The following is a 7,425-nucleotide window of genomic DNA, read 5'->3' on the forward strand; positions in this document are numbered from 1 at the left end:
TACAGAACCAGCGTGTGGACCTCTGAGTATGTTGGGTGGATGACAAACCAACTGGAGGAAGGAACTCAGGAGAAGCAGCCTCCTTGAAGAACCCCCACCCTGTAATCATTGTCAAGAAGAGAGAATTGACTCAAAGATGGAAACCACCAGCCCCCCAGCCACCACCCCCTGGGCCAGGGAGCCTGGGCAGGTGTCCTTTCAGGGGGAAAAGCGGCAGTCTGGGGCCCGGAGACCGTGGGTGTGACTTGCACTCTCTGGGATGTTGGCTCACAGCCTCCTGCTGCTTCTCAGCCTAAGCTTGTCTCCCTTTGGCCCCCTTACCTGGCCCCACCTGTATCTGAGCCTGAGCTCCACTGCTCTAAGCTTTCACCTTACATTCCCACAGGGGTCCCCACTTCCCTTCTCCTAGCCCAGGTCTCCAAGTTGACCCTCCATGGCCAAGGGTGAGTCATGTGTCCTAGGCCTAAGGCAGTCAGCACTCTGCTTCGCCTTAGCCACAGTGATTGATGAGGGAGGAGCAGATGCTCTAGAAAGAGCCAGTAAGAGGCCCTGAGAAAATCCACAAGGAAGCCCAAGGAAACTCTCCAGGGCGGTGGCCCCAGGAGCTCCTGAAAGCATCTCACAAGCACAGGGGAAGGCCCAAGAATAGAGTCAAGATCATGGAAAGGAAGCCAGCAGTGGAGAGAGAGAAACCAGATCCAGAGGACAGCATGCGGTAACCTGTGTCCTTGGCGCCGAGCCTGCCCACCTCTGAACTCTCCAGTTATTTGAGACAATTAAATTTTCATTCTGTTTGGCTGTATTTGGGTTGTGACTACGAGTCTTAACTGGTATGCTCCGCCTCCAGTTCTCAGCACATCGCACACAATTCTGTCTGGAATGCCCTTCCCAATGTGGTTCACGTGGCTCGCCCCTGCTCGTTCTCTAGGGCTGAGCGCAGATGGCAGCCACCTCCTCCAGGAAGCCTTCCTGAACCCCCCCCCCCACCATGCCAGGCTTGTTTGGCCTCTCCATTTTGGTGTTTGCATAAAACACTGTGTACAGGTTTTTAACTGTGTTTGGGTTGTGACACCCATTTAGGTCTCTGTACTCCCTGCTATCCCAGAGTAGTCTTTGGACAGTGACCACAGACATGGACTTTGGAGTCCCACAGGCATGAGTTTGAATCCCAGCGTTGCCGCTCGCCAGGCAAAGCAACAGCCGGCCGGGCCTCCTCTGTAACATGGGACGGCAAACAGCATCTACCCACAGAGCTGTTATGTCCTGTGCAACGTGCTTAAGATGGTGGAAGATTTTCAGTTTTGTTTTTTTTTAAAAAAAGACCACTTACGGTACTTTGTAAGTAGAAACAGTCTCTGGCTAATGTAGGCCAGAAAGGAATATATTTGGAAGGCTGAAAATAGCAAAGGAAAAGGAAGATCTCCCTCACCGCCCTCAGACAGGACTGTGGCCAATGTATCTCCAGGTAAGAAGCAATCTTGTCCAGGGCTCACAGGGCTGCCGATGCGTTTGCCCTTGGCTCAAGGTCAGACTTCAAGAGGAGCAGGACAGGGCGTCTTCACTGAAGGTCCCGCCAAGAAGAGGGCAGTGGCCCTGGCCGGGTCGCTCAGCGGGCTAGACCCGCCAAGGTGCGGGTTCCATTCCTGCCAGGCCGCGCACAAGCGGCAGCCAGTGATGCACAAATAAGTGGAGCAATGAGTCGACGTTTCTCTCTCTTTCTCTCAAATCAATAAAAACAAAGACACAAAAACAAAGAGGGCAGTGCAGGCGAGGGGGGGGGGGGGAGAGGTGGCTCTGAAGAAACACTGGGCTGATCTTCCAAGATGGACCCGGGTGCTGCAAACAAAACCCCAGGCGCCAGCAGCCATAGGTCCTCCCCCTGCCCTCCGGGCCCGCTCGTGCCTCCCCTTCGCGACCTGGCTTGAAGAGCCGCGCACCCCATCAGAGTCTCACTTCTTCGTTTCTGTGTTAACTTAAAAATTATGTACAGAAGCCAAGACATGAAAAGCACCTCGGTGTCCACTGTCGGATGAATGGGTAAAGGAAATGTGGAATGTATATTCGATGGAGTATTATTCAGTCTTTAAAAAGGAGAAAACCCTGCCCTGGCCGGTTTGGCTCAGTGGTTAGAGCATCGGCCTGCGGACTGAAGGGTCCCGGGTTCGAGTATGGCCAAGAGCACGTACCTCGGTTGCAAGCTCCATCCCCCGCCCTGGGTCAGGGTGCGTGCGGGGGGGCAGCCGATCGGTGAGTCTCTCTCACATCGATGTTTCCTTCTCTCTCCCCCTCCCTTCCTCTCTCTCTAAAAATCAATGGAAAAACTATCCTCGGGTGAGTATTAGAACAACAATAACAACGTACACCCTAGAATAAATGAAAGGTTTTGGTTGGGGGGCTGGGTTCAAGACAAACACACAACCACAGCTTTCCTACACCCGAGCAAGAAACATTTAGGAATGAAAAGAAGAGAAAATTTTCATTCACAAGAGAGGCAAAAATAATAAAATACTTAGAAATAAACTTAATTAAGAAAGGCAGGGTGCTTTATGAGCAAGACAATGAAATCTTATTGATGATGAGACACAAAAATAGAACAAAGAAGGAGACCTGCCGTGCCCTTGAGTAAGAGAAAGTAACAGTTATGATATAAATCAAATACAATTCTAATTCAAATTCCAGCAGGACCTTTTTCTCGGAGGGAGTATACTGTGAGTTGAATTATATCTTTTAAGAAGATATAGTGAAGTCCTGCTCCCCAGTACTTGCAAATCTGACCTTATTTGGGAAAGGGGCCTTGGCAGATGTGACTGATGTAAGTTAAGAGGAGGTCACACTGCAGTAGGGGGAGCCCTTGCTCCAATATGCTGGGTCCTTATAAGAAAAGAAGAGACGCAGTGAGGGGAGCCCCACCTGAGGCCGGAGGCACAGGTTGGAGCCATGAGTCCACAAGCCAGGGAACCCCAAGGCTCTCCTGCGACAGCCGCCAGCCGCCAGAGGCTGGGAGAAAGGGGGGAGCAGACCCTCCCGCAGCCCTCGGGGCGAGCACAGCTGCAGAAACCCCTGACTTTGGACACCTAGCCTTCAGAACCGTGAGGGAGCAAAGGCCTGGGTGTCCAGCCACACAGTGTAAGGAACTTGGTTATGATCCAACACAGGTGGGATTAAAGAACTGCCGAAGGAATGAATAACATTAAAATCCTGACTCACACGGGCAGATAAAAATTTCCTTTGCCAGAAGAGTGTATACTTGGAAAATGCCCCTAAACTGCAGAAATAAACAAAAAGCTGAGCGGAGGGGTTGGTCGGCGTCCAGTGGGCTGGGAGAGCCGGTCAGCCGTCGAGGCTGTTGCAGGATTTGCAGCTTGGGGGAACCAGCAAATGTGGAGAACAGGTTCCCAGAAGTCGGTGGCCCCTCCCACCCCAACTCCCTGGCCACCCCCCAGGCCCATTTCCACCACTTGTCCCAACGCCTCCCCTTTATGTGAAAGATTCAGAGGATGAGAGGGCTGGCGGTGCAGCCTCACAGCCCGGAGCGCCGCGGCCAAGAGGAACGCAGTGTCTCAGGGTGCCACCTGAGGGGCTTTCCTACCTGGAAATGACGGGAACTTTCCTCTGGACCGAGCACCATGCCCTCGGGTCCCAGGGCCTGAGTCAGTGGCAGCAGGGCCATTTCCAGTCACTCATTCATCAGCGGTGGCCCAGGCATGCAGCGGTGATTCAGAGAGAACCAAGCGCAGGGGGAGGCAGATAAGGGACAGGTGCCCTGCGGACGGAAGGACGAGCGTGCCGGGGCGGCGGGAAGCAAGCAGGGCGACGTGGTCGCCAGGGGGCGGGGGTGGCCAGGAGGCAGAAACGAGCCAAAGGCCTCCCCGTGGCCACATGGATAAACAAACTGTGGCCTGTCCGCACGAGGGAGCGTGGTTCAGCTGCAAGGAGCGAAGTCCTGCTACCTGCTGCGGACACAGAGGCCGCATCTTCCAGGAATTCCTTTAAATGAGGTGGCGGGAAGAGGGGAATCTAGACAGAAAGTAGGTCAGCGGTGCCCGGGCTTGAGAAGGCCTGGAGTGACCGCTAACAGGCATGGGGCTTCTACGTGAGGTGATGGAAACGTTTAAAATGGCCCTGGTTGGGTCGCTCAGTGGTTAGAGCACCGTCCGGCTACGCCAAGGTTGCTGGTTCAGTCCCAGGTCAGGGCAGGTACAAGGATCGACCACAGATGCGTGAATAAGTGAATGTGTAAAACACACCGGTGACCTGCACGCTGCGGGTGCGCGGGAGCCGAGAGCCCTCCTGCCCCGTGCTCGCACGGCCTCCCTGCGGAGGGACCTCACCCTCAATCCGCAGGACGAGCAGGCGCCGCTTCCAGGCTGTTCCACTTCCCCTTTGCCAAGGTTCCGCTTCTGTGTCCGCCCAGCGCCGGAGAGGCAGCGGGGTTGCGGGTGACATACGCAGTGCCCAGATCAATTTGAATTTCAGATCAACAAGTGTAAGCCCGTCTAAAGCATCGCGTGGGATATGCTCACACCCAGAGTCAGTCACTGTCTATCAGAAATTCAAGCTTCAGTGGGCACCCTGGGCGCTTAGTTGCTAAATTCCCCAAGTGGAAAGCTCGTAGTCTAGAGGGAGCTTTGATTCAAAGCCTTGGTGAGACGCGCTTCAGCGGCGTGTCCTCAGGCCAGCTAATCACCCTCACCGGCCTTCGCGCGGGGCCGGTCCCTGGCGGCTGTGACGGGATGACCCGCGGGGTGTCTGGATTTCTCCCCCAGCAGGTCAGAAACAGCCGTTTGCAGCTGGTGCAGCGAGAGCAGACAGTGTCCCCCTGCTCCTGTGAGGAGTGACTGCTGACGGAGGTTTCACCGTGATTCCGACGCCTCTCACGCATCTCAGGGGACCCGGCGGCCTGGGGTCGTGAGTACTGGGGCAAGTGCTGGAGGCCAGGTGAAGACTAATTTTCATTTTTATATTCAGGCAGGCTTTGGGCTGCAGGGTTTCTGTATTGTAAGTAACAACCCGGTGTTGTCAGAAAAGGTTAAAAGATGTCCAGTTGACTCTGTCCAAAGGCAGGGAAATAGGTCATATGTAGAGCTCATGTTTCAAATTTGTTAACCCTTTACTCAAGGACTTTGTCTCCCTGGGCACCCACAGTGCATTTTTCAGTGTAATAATAGTGCTATTGCTAAGCGCCTACTGTGTGCCAGGCATCTTGCTAAGAGCTTTGTTGTGGTATTTTGTTGAATCTTTCCAGTGATCCTGCTCTGCCACCCCACCTTGCAAACCCCATTGTTGAGATTCAGAGAGGTTAAGGAACCTGCTTAAGGTAACACAGCTGGCTAGAGGCAGTGCAGGGTTTAGGAAGGCAGGACCTCCCGATTCTAATGTCTGAGCCTGTAACCACTGCCCCACACTTCCACAGCAACGGCCCTCCCCCCGACCGTCCTGTGGCGAAGCCTTGTGCCTCCATGGAGCTGGCCTGGAGCGGAGAGCTGGGTCTCCATCACCCCTCGTCCCTGGGTGGCACATCTCTCCACACAGTGCAGAAGGGGGGAGCCCACACCTCCACTTTCACCACTGCTGTCTCTACGGCCTGGTCCCTTCTCTGAGGACCCTCCCAGCTCCACCCAGGGAAGGTACCAGGGACTAAGAGGGTGAGGGGCGACAATGGGGCCAGGAGAAGGGAATTCCCATCTCCCAGCCACACCCGTCCCTGTCATTTCCAGCGACACCAGGTCTCTGCATAGGAACTGTTCTGCTTGCTGTCCTGTTGACAGCCTGGGCGAGGGACTGAGAATATGCCTGTTGAAGAGTAGGTGACAATATAAGGGGCTGTGTCACATCCTGGGACAGGACTGGTTTCACGGGTGTGCACCGCACAGGACCTGTGCTCAGAAGGGGCCTGCACTGATGTAATGCTCAGCTGTGGTCGTGAAATTCATGGATTTTGAATAAGAGGCCCCACAACTGTAGCTTGTCCTGCTGGGAAGGAATGAGGAACCTCCAGTCCTTTTTGAAATTGTCACTGAAACTGCAGATAAGATAAAACCTGAAGGGAAAGAATGCGCCTTCCTCCTTTCCTGGCTCTAACTCCTGGTTTAGCAACACTGGCCGCTGGCTGGCCCCCACTCCCATTTAGGGGTGTTGAAGGATACAGAGATAGGTACGAGGTGGAGGGCAGATCCTCAGGGCCCCCCATTGTCACCTCCATTTCACCGATGACAAAATGGAAATTCAAGAACATGGGTCACTAGTCCCAGTTCCCATGACAGGAAGTGAGAGAGCCAGTGCCCCTGCCCAACTCCAGAGCCCAAAGCTCTTTGCAGAACAGCTGTGAGTTTAATTCGCAGGCCCCAAGCACTGAACCTAAGAGGGTGGCAGAGAAGGTTTTTTCTCTGCAACAGGAATCATGCCATACGTGGTTTTTTGTGTCTGGCTTCTTGCACTGAGCATAATGCTATAAAGCTTCATTCATTTTGTAGCATCTGTCAGCCTCTATTCTTTTTTTGTGGCTGAATAATATTCTGATGTGTGGATGCACCACTTTTACCTATCAACCTATCAGCTGATGGGGCTGTTTCCACTTTGCGCTGTTATGAATAACAGTGCTATGAACATTCACATGCAAGTTTCCGTGTGGACACATTTCATTTTTCTCGGGTAAACACCTAGGAATGGAATATGGTGACTATATGTTTAACATTTTGAGGAAATGCCAGATCCCTTTTTCAAAAGCAACTGCATAATCTCACGTTTCCACTAGCAATGCGTGAGGGTTCCGACGTCTCCGCATCCTCACCAACACTAGCTATTGTCTGTCCTTGTGATGACAGCCAGGCTGTGAGGATAAGCCCGGCCTCACTACGCTTTTGGTTTAAGTTTCCCTGTTGGCTAACGACATGAGCATCTTTTCACATGCTTATTGGCCATCTGTGTACCTTCTCTGAAGAAAAGTCTCTTAAGTCCTTTGCCCAGTTAAAAAATATGTTTTTATTGATTTTAGTGTTTCTTTTTCCCCCCCTAAATAGATCTTTATTGATTTCAGAGAGAGGAAGGGAGAGGGAGAAAGAGAGATAGAAACATCAGTGATGAGAGAGTCATTGATCAGCTGCCTCCTGAACTGGGGATTGAGTCTGCAACCCGGGCATGTGTACTGACCAGGAATCGAACCTCAATCTCCTGGACCCTAGGTCGACGCTCAACCACTCAGCCACGCCCAGCCGGGCTGTGCATTTTTATATACTCTTAATACTAGATCCTTGCATACATATGGTTTACAAATATTTTCTCATTCCCTGAGTTGTCTTTTCAGTTTGTTATAATTTCCTTTGAAGCACAAAAGTTTTAAATTTTGATAAAGTCGCATTTATTTTTCTTTGGTTGCTCATGCTTTTGTAATCAGAAAACAAAGTTATTAATTCACAGAAAAGTAGT

Source organism: Miniopterus schreibersii (genome assembly GCF_964146895.1).
Source record: "Miniopterus schreibersii genome assembly, chromosome: 10".
Taxonomy (NCBI): domain Eukaryota; kingdom Metazoa; phylum Chordata; class Mammalia; order Chiroptera; family Miniopteridae; genus Miniopterus; species Miniopterus schreibersii.